The following is a 19,118-nucleotide window of genomic DNA, read 5'->3' as shown; positions in this document are numbered from 1 at the left end:
GGTCAAGCCAATGTTTATTCCTCAACCAGCATCACGAAAAATGATGATTTTCAAATTGATGCTTCATAGAATCCCTATAATGCAAAAAGAGGCCATTTAGCCCATTGAATCTGCACTAACCCTCTGAAAAGCATCCCAGCTAGACCCAGCTCCCCACCCTATTCTGCCTTTCCCATGGCTAATCCATCTAACGTACGCATCCCTGGACACTACACTCAATTTAGCATGGCCAATCCACCTAACCACCTAACCTAACATCTTAAGTCTGTGGAAGAAAACCAGAGCACCCAGAGGAAATCCATAAAGACACAAGTAATGTGCAAACTCTATACAGACCATTGCCCAAGGCTGGAATGAAACTCAGGTCCCAGGTGCTGTGAGGCAGTAGTGCTAACTACTGAGCCAATATGCCCCACAGAATGGCTCACAGTTCTCTAACCAGGACTTTGTAAAGCTGATAGCATGATTTTTACCCCTTACATTCTATTCAACTTTATATAAAGCCTAATGTTCACTTGTCTTTTTGATCATTTTTTTGTATCTGTGCATGACACATTAGTGGTTTATGTAGCTGGAACTCCAGGTCTTTTTGGACTTCCACTATTGGGTAAAAACAATGACTGCAGATGCTGGAAACCAGAGATTAGAGTGGTGCTGGAAAAGCACAGCAGTTCAGACAGCATCCGAGGAGCAGTAAAATCGACGTTTTGGGCAAAAGACCTTCAAGAGGAATACAGGCAGAGGGCCTGAAGGGTGGAGAGATAAATGAGAGGAGGGCTTCCACTGTTTCCAGTTCTTAACTGTTTGGGTCCAATGTGGATGATGTCAGATTTTCCTGCATTAAACCATTTGCAATCATTTTTCCCAATCACTTAAGCTATTAATGTCTCTGTAATTTTACACTTCCGTCTAGATTGCTTTCCCACCTTGACCAATGGCACTGAGAGAGAATTGCAGACCTCTTACAACCATCTAGGCCAAGAACAAACCGAAGAAATTTAGGCTGGATGTATTCTATATAGCCCAGAATTATACCAAACCATTAATTACACATTCACTGAGCTACGTTTTACATTAGATACATACTATGTATAAAATAGGATGCATAAAATAGGCCATTCAACCCTACAGTCCATGTTGGTATGTCATTTGTGCTTCACTCAACCGTCCTCCCATCTTTCCTTACTTAATGCTATCATGGTGATAATTTCAAGTTATTATGGTCCACATTGGGACTAACAACATAGGCAAGGGTTGGATGGAGGACCTGTTTGGGGATTAATGAGTACTAGGAGCAAAATTAAGGAACTGGTCCTCAAAGGTCATAATCTTTGGATTACTGCCTGAGCCACGTGCAAATTGGCTTAGGGACAAGAAAATTAGGGAAGTAAACGCGTCGCTCAGGGAATGGTGTGGGAAAGAGGGGTTCCATTTCATTGGACATTGGCATCAGTTTTGGAAGTGGTGGTGGTGGTGGAGGATGGGGGTGGGGGGATGGGGGGGTGGGGTGGGAGGGGGGTGTGAGATCTGTACCAATGGGACAGTCTCCACCTGAACTGATCTGAAACCAGTGTTCTACCGAAAAGGATAAATAGGGTGGTCACTAGGACTTCAAACTTGTAAGTCGGGGGGAAGGGAAAGGGAAAGACATAGGAAGTACGGTGATAAATGAAAAGGTAAGTGGCAGGTTAGCATGTATACAGGAGGGTTTAAGTTCAAGGCAGACTATGAAAGAAGCAAAAATGAAGGATAACTCAGGAGATATTATAGATGTTGTGAATCATGACGGTAAGAAAACTAACATAAAGTCACTTTACCTGAATGCTCGTAGCATTCGAAACAAATGTTGATGGGTTAACGGCACAAATCATCGTAAACGAATATGATTTGGTAGCCATCACAGAGACATGGTTGGAGAATGGACATGACTGGGAATTAAGTATTCAGGGGTACCAGACTATTCAGAAGGACAGACAGGAATGCAAGGGAGGTGGTGTAGCTCTGATATTCAAGGATGACATCAGGGTGGTACTGAGAGATGATTTAGGTTCTATGGAGCACGATGTTGAATCCACTTGGGTGGAAATTAGGAATTCCAAGAAAAAAAAGTCACTGATAGGCATCTAGAGGCCACCAAATAATAACATCACATTGGGGCAGACAATTAGTCATAGTCATAGAGATGTACAGCACGAAAACAGACCCTTCGGTCCAACATGTCCATGCCGACCAGATATCCCAACCCAATCTAGTCCCACCTGCCAGCACCCAGCCCATATCCCTCCAAACCCTTCCTATTCATATACCCATCCAAATGCCTCTTAAATTTTGCAATTGTACCAGCCTCCACCACTTCCTCTGGCAGCTCATTCCATACCCGTACCACCCTCTGTGTGAACATGTTGCACTGTAGGTCTCTTTTATATCTTTCCCCCCTCACCCTAAATCTATGCCCTCTAGTTCTGGACTCTCCGACCCCAGGGAAAAGACTTTGTCTATTTACCCTATCTATGCCCCTCATAATTTTGTAAAGCTCTGTAAAGTCACCCCTCAGCCTCCGACGCTCCAGGGGAAAACAGCCCCAGCCTGTTCAGTCTCTCCCTATAGCTCAAATCCTCCAACCCTGGCAACATCCTTGTAAATCTTTTCTGAATCCTTTCAAGCTTCACAATATCTTTCCAATAGGAAGGAGACCAGAATTGCACACAATATTCCAACAGTGGCCTAACCAATGTCCTGTACAGCCGCAACATGATCTCCCAACTCCTGTACTCAATACTCTGACCAATAAAGGAAAGCATACTAAACGCCTTCTTCACTATCCTATCTACCTGCGATTCCACTTTCAAGGAGCTATGAACCTGCACTCCAAGGTCTCTTTGTTTAGCAACACTTCCTAGGACCTTACCATTAAGTGTATAAGTCCTGATAAGATTTGTTTTCCCAAAATACAGCACCTCGCATTTATCTGAATTAAACTCCATCTGCCACTTCTCAGCCCATTGGCCCATCTGGTCAAGACATGAGACAGCTTTGGCAAATAGAACTAAGGAGAATCCAAAGAGTTTTTACAAATACATTAAGGACAAAAGGATAACTAGGGAGAGAATAGGGCCCCTCAAAGATCAGCATGACTGCCTTTGAGTGGAGCCGCAGAAAATGATGGAGATACTAAATGAGTATTTTGCATCGGCATTTATTGTGTGTGGAAAAGGATATGGAAGGTATACACTGGAGGGAAATAGATGGTGACATCTTGCAAAATGTCCATATTAAACAAGGAAATAACTAATGCCTGCAAAAATGGAACAGCTATTATCATGGGGAATTTTAATCTGCATGTAGATTGGTCAAATCACTTTGGTCAGGGTAGCCTTGAGGAGGAGTTCGTTGAGTGTATCCGTGATAGTGTTCTTGAACATAGTGTAATGGAACCGATGAGGGAGCAAGCTACCCTAGATCTAGTCCTGTATATTGAGACTGGAATAATTAATGACCTCATAGTCAGAGATCCTCTTGGAAGGAGTGATAACAGTATGATTGAATTTAAAATACAGCTGGATAGTGTGACGATAAAATCCAATATCAGGGTCCTGTGCTTGAATAAGGTGGACTATGATAGAATGAGGGAGGACCTGGCTAAAGTAGACTGGAAACAGAGACATTATGGTGCGACAGTTGGTGGGCAGTGGAGGACCTTCAAAGAAATCTTTCAAAGTGCTCAGCAAAAAGTATATTCCAGTGAGAAGGAAGGACAGCAAGAGGAGGAGTAATCTGCCACGGGTGTCTAAGGAAATAAGTCAGGCTTTCAATGTGAAATGGAAGGCATACAAAGCATCCAAAAACAGCAGGAATCTAGAAGATTGGAAAACTTTAAAGAGCAACAGAAAGCCACAAAAAGAGCTATAAAGAAAAGTAAGATAGAGTATGAGAAAAAACTACCACAGAATATAAAGACAGACCGCAAAAGTTTTTATAAATATATAAAATGAAGGAGAGTGGCTAAAGTAAATGTTTGTCCTTTAGAGAATGAGATGGGGCAGTAAGTTATGGGATGTGATGAAGTGGCTGGGGCATTGAATAAATACTTTGCATCAGTCTTCACAGTGGAGGATACTAATAACATGCCAGTAAGTGACAAAGAGAGGAAGTTAGGTGAGGACCTCGAAACAGTTATTATTGTGACAGCGCTAGTGTTGGGCAAGCTAATACAGCCAAGGAAAGATAAGTCTCCTGGCCCCATTGGAATGCATTCTAGAGTACTAAAAGAGATACTGGGAGAAATAATTTTCCAAAATTCACTGGATTCTGGGGCAGTCCCAGCAGATTAGAAAATAGCAAATGTGACACCACTGTTTAAAAAGGGAAGTAGACAAAAGATGGGGAATTATAGATCAGTGAACTTAACCTCTGTCATGGGAAAAATGCTTGAGTCTATTTCAAGGAAGAAATAGCAGGGCATCTCAACATAAATTGGTTCATGAAGGGCAGGTCAGGCTTCACAAATCTTTTGGAATTCTATGAAGACATTTCAAGCAAGGTGGACAATGGAAACCCAGTGGATGTGGCGTACCTAGATTTCCAAAAGGCTGCACATGAGGCTGCTGCATAAAATAAGGATGCACGGTGTTAGGGATAGAGTATTAGCTTGGATAGAGGATAGGTTGACTCATAGGAAGCAAAGAGTGGGGATAAATGAGTACGATTCTGGCTGGTAATCAGTGACTATTGGTGTGCCTCAGGGATCAGTGTTGGGACCACAATTATTTACAATTTAGATAGATGATTTGGAGCAGGGGACCATGTGTACGGTGTCAAAATTTGCCGATGACACTAGGATGAGTAGCATAGCAAAGTGTGCAGAGGACTGTGAAACTTTGCAGAGGAACATAGATACATTGAGTGAGTGGGCAAAGGTCTGGCAGATGGAATACAATGTTAGTAAAAGTGAAGTCATACATTTTAGTAGGAGTAACAGTAAAATAGATTATTACTTGAATGGTAAAAAGTTGCAGCATGCTGATTTGCAGAGGGACCTGGATGTCCTTGTGCATGAATCGCAGAAGATTGGTCCGCAGGTACAACAAGTAATTAGGAAGGCAAATGGAATTTTGTCCTCATTGCTAAAGGGGTTCAGTTTAAAAGCAGAGAAGTAATATTACAGCTGGACAAAGTGCTGGTGAGGCCACACCTGGAGTACTGTGTGCGGATTTGGTCTCCTTATTTAAGAAAGGTTGTACTGACACTGGAGGGGGTGCAGAGGAGGTTCACTAGGTTGATTCCAGAGTTGAGGGGGTTGGTTTATGAGGAGAAGCTGAGTAGATTGGGATTAGATCCATTAGAATTCAGAAGAATGAGGCGGGATCTTACAGAAACATGTTGGGAAGTTTTCTAAAACTACACAAGCATGAGTCAGACTACAGCTGGAATACTGTGAATGGTTTTGGGCACCATATCTAAGAAAAAGTACACTTGCATCGGAGATAATCCAGAGCAGGTTTACTATGCTGGTTAGGACCATGACCCCACCCCACCAACCCACACTCCACTCGCAGCACCTTCCCCTGACGCCGCAAGAAGTGCAAAACCTGTGCTCACACTTCCCCCCCTCGCCTCTGTCTAAAGCACCAAAGAATCTTTCCATGTCCAACAGCGATGTACTTGTACTTCCACACATATCGGACTAGGAGAAAGTGAGAACTGCAGATGCTGGAGATCAGAGGTGAAAAATGTTTTGCTGGAAAAGCGCAGCAGGTCAGGCAGCATCCAAGGAATAGGAGAATCGACGTTTCGGGCATAAGCTCTTCTTCAGGAATGAGGAAGGTGTGCCAAGCAGGCTAAGATAAAAGGTAGGGAGGAGGGACTTGGGGGAGGGGTGTTGGGAATGCGATAGGTGGAAGGAGGTTAAGGTGAGGGTGATAGGCCGTAGAGGGGGTGGGGGCGGAGAGGTCGGGAAGAAGATTGCAGGTCAAGAAGGCGTTGCTGAGTCCGAGGGTTGGGACTGAGATAAGGTGGGGGGAGGGGAAATGATCTCTGAAACACCTCTGGGACACCCGCACCAACCAACCCATCCGCCCTGTGGCTGAACACTTTAACTCCCCCTCCCACTCCGCCAAGGACATGCAGGTCCTTGGCCTCCTCTATCGCCAAACCATGGCAACATGACGCCTGGAGGAAGACCGCCTCATCTTCTGCCTAGGAACCCTCCAACCACAAGGGATGAATGCAGATATCTCCAGCTTCCTCGTTTCCCCTCCCCCCACCTTACCTCAGTCCCAACCTCGGACTCAGCACCGCTTTCTTGACTTGCAATCTTCTTCCTGACCTCTCCGCCCCCACCCGTTCTCTGGCCTATCACCCTCACCTTAACCTCCTTCCACCTATCGCATTCCCAACACCCCTCCCCCAAGTCTCTCCTCCCTATCTTTTATCTTAGCCTGTTTGGCACACCTTCCTCATTCCTGAAGAAGGGCTTATGCCCGAAACGTCGATTCTCCTGCTCCTTGGATGCTGCCTGACCTGCTGCGCTTTTCCAGCAACACATTTTTCAGCTTCCACACATATCATCTACTGTGTCCGTTGCTCTTGATGTGGTCTCCTCTATATTGGGGACACAGGACACCAACTTGTGAATGTTTCAGAGAACATCTCTGGGACACATGCACTACTTAACCCTACCGCCCTCTGGCTGAACACTTTAACTCCCCCACCCACTCCACCAAGCACACGTGAGTCCCGGCCCTCCTCCACTACCAAACTCTAGCCACCTGATGCCTAGAGAAAGAACACTCCATCTTCCACTTTGGGACCTTCCAACCACATGAGATCAATGTGGATTTCACCAGTTTCCCCATTTCCCCTCCACCCACTTTATACCAGATCCAACCTTTCAACTCGGCACTGCCCTCTTGAACTGTCCTACCCTACCTTCCTTCCTATCTACCCACTCCACCTTCCTCTCCAACCTATCACCTTCAGCCCCCCCAATCTTCATCTACCTATCGCATTCCCAGCTACCTTCCCCCCCAGACTCACCCCCTCCCACATATCTTTCAGCCCTCTTTGGCCACCCCCTCATTCCTGATGAAGAGCTTATGCTTGAAATGTCGACTCTCCTGCTCCTCGGTTGCTGCCTGACTGGCTGCACTTTTCCAGCACCACACTCTTTGACTCTTTACTGTGCTAATACCAGGTATGGAGGAACTGTCTTGTGAGAAGATTTTGAGTAGGTTGGGCCTATATTGATTGAAATTTAAAAGAATGAGAGATGACCTTATTGAAATGTACAGAATTCTTCATGAACCTGACAGAGGAGATGTGGAAAGGTTGTCTCCCCTTGTAGGGAGAATCTAGGACCAGAGTGTCTAATCTCATAATAAAAGCTGGCCCATTTATGACAGAGATGAAGAGGAATTATTTCTCTCAGATGTTAATGACTCTGTGGAATTCTTTACTACAGAGGACCATCAAGGTTTTGTTATTCAGTATATTCAAGGGCTGAGTTAGATGGATTATAGGGAAAGGGCAGGAAAGTGAAGTTGAGGATCATCAGATCAGTATTATCTCATTGAATAGTCAGCAGACTCAATGAGCTTAATGACCTACTTCTATCTGTACATCCTATGGTCTTTTAATGTTTTAGATTTCTTGGTAACTTTTATATTGATGGCTTCTAGTAATACTCTGTCCCACAAGAGGAAACATCCTGTCTGTATCCAATCTATCATAAGTTTAATAATTTAGAAGGTTGCAATTAGGTCACCCCTTTGCCTACATACTTGGACCTTAACTTTTTTTCCAAAAATATACTTTATTCATAAAATTTGTAAAAGCCTAATTCAATAAACTTCAACCTGAAACTTTCAGAAAATACAATGAAATTCAAATTGTCTCCTTAACCACTCTTCTGTGCCTCAGTATAATTGCAATACTCCTAATATTTACAATATGCTTTCCATGTTAGGAGTACAGCCTGTGGTCAAAATATTTCATGTTAAAAAGTTCAATAGAATTATACTTTTTTTCTGTACGCCATGTCCCAATCTGAAGTACATTAATACAATTTTAATATTCACAAACATTAACATTTACATCACAGAAGACCATTCATCACATCCTGCCTAATAACAAAGATCTAATGACACTTATCCCATTTTCCAGGCCTTGGGCAATATCCCTGGAGGCTAAAGCAACACAACTGCATGTCTAGCTATTGCTTAAATGTTACAGGAGTTCTTTACAGAAACTAAATTCCACAATCCTCTGAGTGAAACTTCCTGCTCAATTTCCTCTTTGCCTTCTACATCTTGTCTTAATTCTAAGTCCCTGGATATTGACCCCTCAACTTACAGAAAACAAAATCTTGTCTATGCCCTTCATAAACTTATACACCTCTCAAACTTTGGTGCTCCAAAGAAACAATGCTTGCCTATCCATTCTTTCTTCATAGTTCTAGGCTAAGCAACATCCTGGTAAATCTCCTCTGTACCCTCTCCAGTGCAATCACATCCTTCCTATAATCTGGTGACCAGAACCGCACATAGTACCGCACATAGCCTAACCAGCATTCTGTACAGTTCCAGCATATCAGTTCCAGATTTGAACATTCGTGCCAGGGCTCCTGCTATCACCTTCCTAGCTTCCCTTAACAGCCTGGAATAGGCTTTTTAATACATAGAATAGAATCCCTAAAGTGTGGAAACAGGCCATTCGGCACAACAAGTTCACACTGACCCTCCGAAGATCATCCCACCCAGATCCATTCCCCACTCTATCCCTGTAACCCTACATTTCCTGCTAACCGACACATCCCTGAACACAATGGGCAGTATAGCATGGCTAATCCACCTAACTTGCACATCTTTGAACTGTGGGAGGAAATCAGACCACCCAGAGGAAACACACACTGATACAAGGAGAACATGCAAACTCCACACAATCACCTTAAGGTGGAAACAAACCTGCGTCTGGCACTGTGAGCTAGCAGTCCAAACCACTGAGCCACCATGCTGCCAAATCAATACATTGATATTCACGAGAAGGAAGGGGAACCTCTGTTTTCTATCAGGTCAGCGGTCCCGTTGTATGTGCTTCCTGCGCAGAGGAGTCGGGTTGTAACAATCCATATGTACAACCCCCACGTCCCAGCAGCAGATGTCCTGACCTTCCTGAGAAGATACGTACAGGTCGAGGGAGAAAGCACTGATGTGGTCGATCCTTTCGGGATCTGGATGAGCAAACGACAGGTCAGGGTAACCCTGAGGGTCGATGCCAGTGGGAACATCCTCCACCCACCCTCCAGCTTTGCCATCGGAGGAAACAGAGGTTACCTGACATACGCAGGGCAGCCGAAAGTGTGTTGAACCTGTGGGAGGTCAGGCCACATGGCGGCGGATTGTAAAGTGACCGTCTGTCGAAACTGCAAGCAGGAAGGCCACCCGACCAAGGAATGTAAGGAGGCCAAGAAATGTAATCTGTGCGGAGAGGCGGGCCACATGTACAAGGCCTGCCCTAGACAAGGGGCCGCCACATATGCACAGATGGCCGGAGGTGGCAACACGAGCCATGGACCGCCTGAGACCAGCAAGGTACCACAAAACAGCACGGGAACGGTGTCTGGAGGCACCCAGAAGGAAGGGCGGGCTGTAGCGGAGCAGACAGCAGACAGCGGGGAGTTGCAGCAGCCGATCCAAGCTTCCTCAAGACAGACGGAGGAAATGGAAGAGGAGGGAACAAAGGAGGCAGAGGATTGAATTACTGTCAAAAGCAGGAAGAAGAAACCTCACTAGACTCCCAAAGCCACCCAGCAAAGGAGGAAGCGACACCTATACAACGAGGATACAGGCAGTTCTTCCGACGGTGAGGACGGGCACAAGGAGGGTCGTCACCAGAGGAAGAGACAGAGCGCCGCGGGGAAAAAGGAGGGCAGCACCACCCAAGCAGGAAAAGACAATCCCTCTGAGGGGATGGGTAAAGACCTCCCCCCACCCAGTGAGAACCACGAGGTACCCACCTCCCCACAGCTCCAGGTAACTGGGAGCAGCGGTCCTGTGACAGCCCCGCTGTCAGAGAACTGGACTGTGCGGACCCTGGGCCCGACCCGAAGATACCAGAGCGGGGAAATGGCCCCAGCGTGGAGCCGGACAGCTACCTCAGCCCTGGGAAGGTCCAGCGGTTTGCTGTCACCACGGGGATGCACACAGCTACCCCAGAGAGGCAAAACCAGCAGCAAATGGACACTGGTAACCTCGTAAACTGTTAAAATGGGGATAAGAGTTGCCAGCATCAATGTGCCTAGCATCAAATCGGCTACGTGATGTATTTCTACGATGGCCTTCCTGGCCAACGTTAAAGCCGACGTCCTGTTTCTGCAGGAGTCTGGGATACCGCACCTCAGCAGCGACAGGAGATGGTCGAGCTTGTGGGCCCATGGGCCGTCAGTTTGGTCAAGGGGCAACGATAGCCGCGCCTCCGGCCTGGGTATCCTGATGCAAGGAGGCAACTTCACCATCTCCGAGGTTAAGGAGGTGGTGGGCAGTGACTATTCCTGACAGCGGGGGCCTACAAGTCAAGGCCTCCCTGTACATGGATGACGTCGCCGTTTTCTGCTCAGATCCGCTGTCCGTGCACAGACTCATGTGCATATGTGACCAGTTCAAACAGGCCTTGGGGGCCAAGGTCAACCGAGGCAAGAGAGAGGCCATGCTCTTTGGGAAATGGGCCAACCAATCCTCGATCCACTTCACCGTCAGGACCAACCACATGAAGGTGCTGGGTATTTGGTTCGGGGGAGCTGGGGCATGCACCAAGTCTTGGGAGGAAGCTACGGTCGCTCTCCATCGCGGGAATAAACCTGGACATACGTGTGTGGCACTATCATTGCTGTTATACGTGTTCCAATTTATATGGAGTTCAAAGATGGACCAGGTCCGAAGGGACTCGATGTATAAAGATCTGGGCAACGGGGGAAAAAATACACCCAACGCCACCCTCACCCTGATGGCCACCCAGAACTTTCCAACAAGCACCAAGACATGGCTTGGCTGGTGGTGAGAAGGGCTCTGCCTGTGAGATCCTTTATGCACGCCTGGACTCTCAGCCGCACCGTATGCTACCCTCGAAGTGGCTGCGGGGGGGACGAGACTGTCACACACCTCCTTCTGGAATGTGCCTACGCAGAGGAAGTCTGGAGAGGAATGCAGTGGTGTTTGTCGAGGTTCGGCCCGAGCAGCGCCGTGACGCGGGACTCTGTGCTCTACGGTCTGTTCCCGGGATGCACACCAGATGAATATCAACTGTGCCTGGAGGATCATCAACTCGGTGAAAGACGATCTCTGGGCGGTCCGAAACCTGTTGATCTTCCAGCTGAAGGAGTTGACCCTGACTGAGTGTTGACCATTCCAAGGTCCAGGACTACGTGTTGAGGGACACGCTGAAGCTTGGGGCCAAGGCGCGGTGGGGAAAAAACCACTTAGTAACATCTGCCTGTCTGAGAAGAACAGGGGGCCCACGCAGTCACTTGGGCTCTGCTGACGCCTCAGCTAAATATATGGATATATGATTGATAAACGTACAGACCTGTATATACAAATGATAAATTCTGATCTCTGTATGCAAATGTTTACGTATGTACGGCATGACCAACTGAACAGACCATCAAATTATTTTATGAATAAAGTATATCTTTGAAATAAAAAATAATTCACAATAAACAATCCTTGTTGGCCATACAGTTTTCAGTCCCTCAGTACATTATGGCTAAAAGGCCTTAAAAGGTCTTTCCTCACTGTTACTTTGTGCAAGGACTGGAGACAACTGAAGTAATAAAAAAAGCACCCATCCACATCAACCATTGAGGAAACTTTGCAAAGAAGGACAGGACAGAGATACATTTTTTTGTCACTGGACAGCTGTCATAAGCTTCACTGCATCTCTTAGTACATAGTCCTGGGCCTTGCAATGTGCCGCTTTTCAGCATTTAGCCAAGGACAACTCCTCGCATGGGAAGACCAACACATTTTCAGCAGATCAAACAGTGTCTTTCACCGAGTTGGGTGGTTCTCCAGCCACATTTGAATTTATCTTGGTACTCCAAGGAACAGCCCGCAGAGCAGTGTCCAGTGTCACAGAACTGCTTGGGATGAACATTGACAAAAAAATGTATCTCTGTCCTGTCCTTCTTTGCAAAGTTTCCTCAATGGTTGATGTGGATGGGTGCTTTTTTTATTACTTCAGTTGTCTCCAGTCCTTGCACACAGTGTACATTTCACTGTCAGATGAATGAGTGAGAGTCATTATCGCACACTTTAATCTGGGCATTTTTCATCTAAATGGGCCCATTCGATGCATCATTCACTAACCATCAGGGCTTGACTCGTCAGGGGTCATAATTTAACATTCAAAGGAATGGGTCTTCTCAGAAAAACTACTTTAAAGATCAAACTGTTTAAGTCATTGTGTCTTCTTGATTGTTCAACATGTTTTCCCAGTTAGTAGATGAGTTTGGAAGAAGCTTTGGTTTAGTGATCCGTGTGATAACCTGGACTGGTTTCAAACAATGAGAATGTCAGAAAGGATTGATTTTTTTTCCTGCCTCACGTTGGATTTATCTCTGCCATTTTGTTACTGTCCTAGAAAATTACAGGGATGTGGAAGCAGAGTAGAAATGTCTTACCCTGATGTTTTACCTAGTCTTCTTCTGTCACTATTTTTCATCGACTGTTCTGATGGATAAAGGATTTGAATCCCCCACCCTAGACAGTCCCAGCAAGCAGACAGAGTAAAATAGAGTAAAAATATTCCAAAATGATTCAAAGGGACATTATTAAGCAAATTTGAACCACAAAAGGAGTTATTCAGGTAGATGACCAAACCCATGAACAAAGAGGTAAATTCTAGAGGAGCAATGAGTGACAGAAAGTTGAAGGGCTTAAGAGCAAAAATCTAGGGTACATTTATCCAAATGAGCACAGTTGCATAATTACTCAAGCAGCTCAGCACCATCCAAGACTATCAAGCAACCAACTTGATTGGTACCCCATGGATCATATTCAATATTCATATTCTTCAGCACTGACACACTGTAGCACCAGTGTGTACCATTTACAAATGAACTGCAACAACCTACCAAGGCATCTTTGACAGCAAAGATCTACAACCTCCAAATCTACAACCTCTACCACCTAGGAGGATGTGGGTAGCAGATGAATGGGAACACCACCACTTGCAAGCTCCCCTCCAAATCGCACACTTTTGATTTAGAACTATATTGCCATTACTTCACTGTTGCTGGACCAAAATGCTGAAATGTCCGTCCAAATAACATGTTGCACATAGCCACTTCACAAACCACTACCACTTCCGCCCTTCTCACCTTCCCCCATGACCCCACTAGGGACTGGTATCAAGATTTGCCAGTTAATGGTTCTGAAATGTTAGAGTTTGCATTAAGTTCCACCCAATCTGAGGACATCATACTGGCTTGAGTAAGGATAAAGGCAGAATATCTTCAGATCTCATGGAATGTAGAATTATGTCTGAGAGTCTCCTCAGTGTGTTAGTAACAATGTCAAACAAGCAAATTTAATATATACTTAATTGTTATCATGATATAAACTATGGGTAGAATATTGCCAGATCCTGGACAATGTGGGCTTTGGCAAGAAATATGAGAAAATTGTGTGAGAAGTCAAACAAAGCCTCTTCAACATTGAGACTGACAAGTTGCATTTTAGAATTGAATCTCAGATGTCAAGCTGTGGTTCTTACTAGTGAGTATATTGAGTCCTATTAATGTGAATTATTACTTATTATCACCCTCATTGTCACTTTTAAATTAATATGCATTCTCCCAACTGTCCACTGATTAGAAATGAGAAATTGAGAATTTTTTTACTATTATATTCATTTCAGGTCGTGGGCATCACAGGCCATGCCAGCGTTTATTGCCTATTCCTAATTGTTCCAAAGAGTAGTTAAGGGTCAACCATATTGTTGAAGGTCTGGAGTCACATGTAAGCCAGATCAGGTGAGGATAGCACTTTCCTTAATGAAAGGGCATCAGTAAATCAGATGGAACTTTTGTCCAACAATCAACAACAGAATCATGGTCATCCACGATTAATTCCAGATTTTTATTGAATGTCCATTGACAATAACGCTAATTTATTCAGTCATGAAAGTTGGTGCGTGTATCTGGCAGTTCCGACTTACCACTTGCCCCTCCAGACCTCCATCTTGGATATCATGCATCAATGTCTCCCCGTATCTGCACATATCCCACATTCACAGACATTGGCATCTGACATGTACCAGCCTCACCACATCATCACAACACATCTCCAACCCACTTACAATACGCTTGTGCAATGCCATGCTGCAGTTTGGAGTGCACCAGTCCCTGTCATTGTAATGCTTCTGAAATGATATGTTTTGTGCAGGCCAGACATTCTGCTCATGACTGCACCAGGCTGCATCTCAGGGCTGATCTCATACATTGCACTTACATTGACACTCATTGCATCTCTACCTTGCCTTTTTGCATTTTGCCCCTTCAGCCAGAAGTTAAATGTTCACATTACTTCTGTTGTGCCTTGCCTTTTAGCACAGATATAAAGCCAGGAAGCTTGTCATCCTTGTCAACCATCATCAGTCAAGAGGGTACACATGTTGTTGCGCAGCACTGTACTACATTAATCTCACACCTGCAGCTTGTGGCAACAGTTTATGTGGCAAACACACTGCATTCGCTTAACCAAATGGCTATGTCTCAAAATCTAAGCGGAGCAGTCCTCAGTCAAGTTAAGGGAGACACTCTTCAGTTAGATACTCAAATTAAAGTAAGTCAAGAGTAGACTCTAACATCAATCAAATGGCTTGGACATGGTCATTCATCCATTTGGAATAACCAGGGTCAGGTTCCTTTTGTCATAGGGGGTGAAGAGCTGAATTTTGGGCCACTTATCTTGGCTCTGTCTGATTGTAGCTGTTTTCTCCTGAAACCAGAGAAAAGGAGGGATTAAATGAGATGAAATTGGCAGTGAAATAACTCCACAAAGGCCAGTATCCCATTATCAAGTCACCCCTTATTTATAGGTGCATAGTATAAGACACTGATCTAACCCCCTCAGAGCCAATTCCTAGAGTGAGCACTCCTGCTTATATCTGCCAGCCAGGACTCCCTGATTGGACCAGTTTAAGAACCCCAATCAGGTGACCCAGCTGGTCCAGGTGGGGGAAGGGTGGCAATGTTTCCCAAGCAAATAAGTAGGCAGCACAGAAGTCATACAGGGTTAATGGTGTGAGGGTTTGAGATAGGTGAGAATGAGTGAGGGAAGATGTTACACATGATTGTGAGAGTGATACACCATGGGCCTGGTGGGAGGTGGGTGTAGAAGCACAGATAGAGAGTTGCCATATAGGACACAGAATTTGACATCTTGGAGAAAACAATTCTTAAGGTACAAGATTGTTTCAAACGTAAATAATAAATCAAAAACTAAACAAGTAAATACACTATAGTCTTCAATAAGATATTGCAAATCACCAAAGTAAAAGAAAGCACAGGTTATTTTGAAAAAGTTTCTGCAAGCTTTTAATATCTATTTTAAGCTGAGAACAAATAAAATCCTTAGAAGATCAAGATTTAACAGAGGAGGTTAAGCTCTACCCAATCTGATAATGTTTTACTAGCTTAGGTGGGATAAGGCAGACAATCTTTAGATCTCATGGAGCGCAGACTCACATTTACAGGTATCCTCAAAGTCTCAATAACAATGTCTATCAAACTTATATACCTTGTACCTATGCAATAAACTGTATCTGGTTTATACAATAACCTCTTCTTGATAAGAACATAAGATCCAGGAGCAGGAGTAGGCAATTCAGCCCCTCAAATCTGCTTCACCATTTGGTATGAACATGATTGATCTCATCTTGGCCAAAACTTGCACCCACACCTCCCACCTTACTTCCGTCCAAGGACCCAAGGGATCCTTCCATATCCGCCACAAATTCACCTGCACCTCCACACACATCATTTACTGCATCCGCTGCACCTGATGTGGCCTCCTCTATATTGGGGAGACAGGCCGTCTTCTTGCGGAACGTTTCAGAGAACACCTCTGGGACACCGGACGAACCAACCCAACCACCCCGTGGCTCAACACTTCAACTCCCCCTCCCACTCCACCAAGGACATGCAGGTCCTTGGACTCCTCCATCGCCAGATCATAGCAACACGACTGCTGGAGGAAGAGCGCCTCATCTTCTGCCTAGGAACCCTCCAACCACAAGGGATGAACTCAGATTTCTCCAGTTTCCTCGTTTCCCCTCCCCCCACCTTGTCTCAGTCCCAACCCTCGAACTCAGCACCACCTTCCTAACCAGCAATCTTCTTCCTGACCTCTCCGCCCCATCCCCACTCCAGCCTATCACCCTCATGTGATCACCCTCACCTTAACCTCCTTCCACCTATCGCATTTCCAACGCCCTTCCCTCAAGACCCTCCTCCCTACCTTTTATCTTAGCCTGCTTGGCACACTTTCCTCATCCTTGAAGAAGGGCTCATGCCCTAAACGTTGATTCTCCTGCTCCTTGGATGCTGCCTGACCTGCTGTGCTTTTCCAGCAACACATTTTCAGCACAACTCTTTCTAGCATATTCTCTGTAACTAATGTCCATAACTAACTATGAACTAATTCTTACTGTTGGGGCTGCCCATGGCTGAAAACAGCACAAGATAGCTTAAAGTGTTTTCGCATTGACTTAGAATAGCTTGTTTAGTGTATTAAAGTACAAGTGTAGTTAGGACAATTGTAGCTTTCTAGACAGAATCCAACCAAGGTAAAAAGAAAACTATAGTACACAAAAGGACCAATTACATACATGCAGCGGCAGTCAATTATCCAGACACTGTTGGATAAGGACATCTTTGTCTGTGCTGATAGACATATTCCAGACTTAACTGATTTCAAGTTTGAGATCCATCACAAATAGATTTACTCTAATCTGAGTTCCAGATAATCATTGCTATAGATTTTGAGTTAGTTACAAATTTTGACATATAACCTTAAATAAAACATACTGAGCTTTAAAGAGATTTCACTAAAACTCCTAGGTTCAAGAAAGTCTTAGACAGCAAGGGAGGGCCTCTCCTAGCAGGAAGGATTCAATTATAGGTGCAGACAGTTGGCATGGTGACTGAGTGGTTAATACTGCTGCCTCATGGCAGCAAGGACCCAGGTTTGATGTGTGGAGTTTGTACATTCTCCCCATGTCTGTGCGGGTTTCTTCCTGAAGTCCAAAGACGTGCAGTTTAGGCAGATTGGCCATGCTAAATTTCTCAGAGTGTCCAGAGATCTGCAGACTTGATGGAATAACCGTTGTAAGGGTTATAGAGTAGGGGGTGTGGTCCGGGTGGGGGCTGTTAGTGTGGACTTGATGGGCCAAATGCCATGCTTCCACACTGTAGGGGATTCTATGATAAATTAGCAGTATTGGAATGTGGTTGAATACAGCATGCATTGCAAAAGCCCCATGGATAGAGGTAAGGTAAACATCATGAGATCATCAAAACCAAGGGTTGTCCATTGGCTGCCCATCATTGACCATACAGACACATGATTAATTTGATTGGACATGTACGTAATTAGTGATATAACTGGTTTGTAATTGCCAAAGGCAGGCTGAAAACAAATGTATAAAAGTTTATGCCTTTCCTCTGTTCATTGAAAAAGTTCTGACCACCAGAGGTTTCTTCCCACTGGTATAATTTCAATAAACTCTTCGTTGGTGGAAGTGGAATGCGGGCATCAAGTGATTTATTTAGTTATTCTGCCTGAACATTCACTAATGTCCTTTAGGGATGGAAACTGCCAGCACTACCTGGTCTGGCCTACATGTGACTCCAGATCCACAACAATGTAATTGACTCTTAACTGCCCACTGGGAAATTAGGGATATGCTGGCCTAACCAATGATGTCCTCATCCCATGAATGTATAATTTTTTTTAACCCATTACTAATGAAAAAATGTCTTTCTCCTCCTTAAATTTACTCAATGTCGCAACTGCCACTGCACCCTGTGATTCAAAATTCCACAATTCATGAGCCTTTGCAAGAAGTGATTTCTCCTCATCATTGATTTAAATCTGCTGCCCCTTACTGTGAAACAATGATACACATTCTAGATTGCCCCAAATGGGGAAACATCTTTTCTACATCTACTTTGTCAATCTCTTTTAGCATTGATTCTTCAATTAGATCTCCTCCCTTCCTTCTAAACACCAGACAGTATAGGCTTTCACTGTTCAATCTCTCTTCATAAACCAAACCCCTCTTTTCTGGAGTCAATCTAATGAACTTCCACTGAACTGCCACCAATACAATTACATCCCTCTTCATGTAAGGGGACCAAAATTGTATGCAATACACCAGATATGGGTCTCACTAATGCCTTACAACATTTCCAGTAAGTTAGCTATGGAGCAGGGCGTCTGAGCCTGTGGCTCATGCGCTCCGTCCACTTTTATTTTCTTTCATTTCTATTTCTCTCTTTTCTCATTTTTAAAAATTTTTCTCTTATTTTACTTCCTCTTGATGAAGAGCTTAATTGTATCTGCGGTGGCGTGAGGGCGGAGGACAGACTTGTGGCAATCAGTGAGCGGGCCCAACACAGGCTTGACTCAGTAAGCATGTCGGCAAGATGGCAGCAGAGTAGGCTTGCCTATTCCATTGCGCTTCTTCTTTTCTTCCTACCTTCTTTTCCCTCTATTTTTCTTCTTTTTTGGTTTTAGGTTTTTTTTAGCTTCTTTTCCACTAACTTACCTTTTAGAGAGTGGCAGCAACGGCGGTAGTATCAGGCTTGTTGAATTTGGCAGTCAACTAGATGTCCAATGCGAGACAGTGCTGGGGGCCTGACCCAAATTTCTTGGTGAGTTCCAGGTGCCCGGCACCTTGACTGAAGGTGACATCAATGCCGAGCATACAGACTGAAGATGGGACCAAGGCCCGGCATGGAAGGCATTTGGATGGGCTTTGGAGGACCAGTGTGTGGCAGTGGCTGAAGGCCTGGGCTGGAGCTTTGGCCGTCTGGGATCTCAGGAGAGAACACAATGATG

This window comes from Chiloscyllium plagiosum, unplaced genomic scaffold (assembly GCF_037043375.1).
Source record: "Chiloscyllium plagiosum isolate Xiang-an unplaced genomic scaffold, Cpla_swu_hap1 HiC_scaffold_33, whole genome shotgun sequence".
Taxonomy (NCBI): domain Eukaryota; kingdom Metazoa; phylum Chordata; class Chondrichthyes; order Orectolobiformes; family Hemiscylliidae; genus Chiloscyllium; species Chiloscyllium plagiosum.
The sequence above is the reverse complement of the archived record's forward strand: the minus strand, read 5'-3'. Positions refer to the sequence as shown.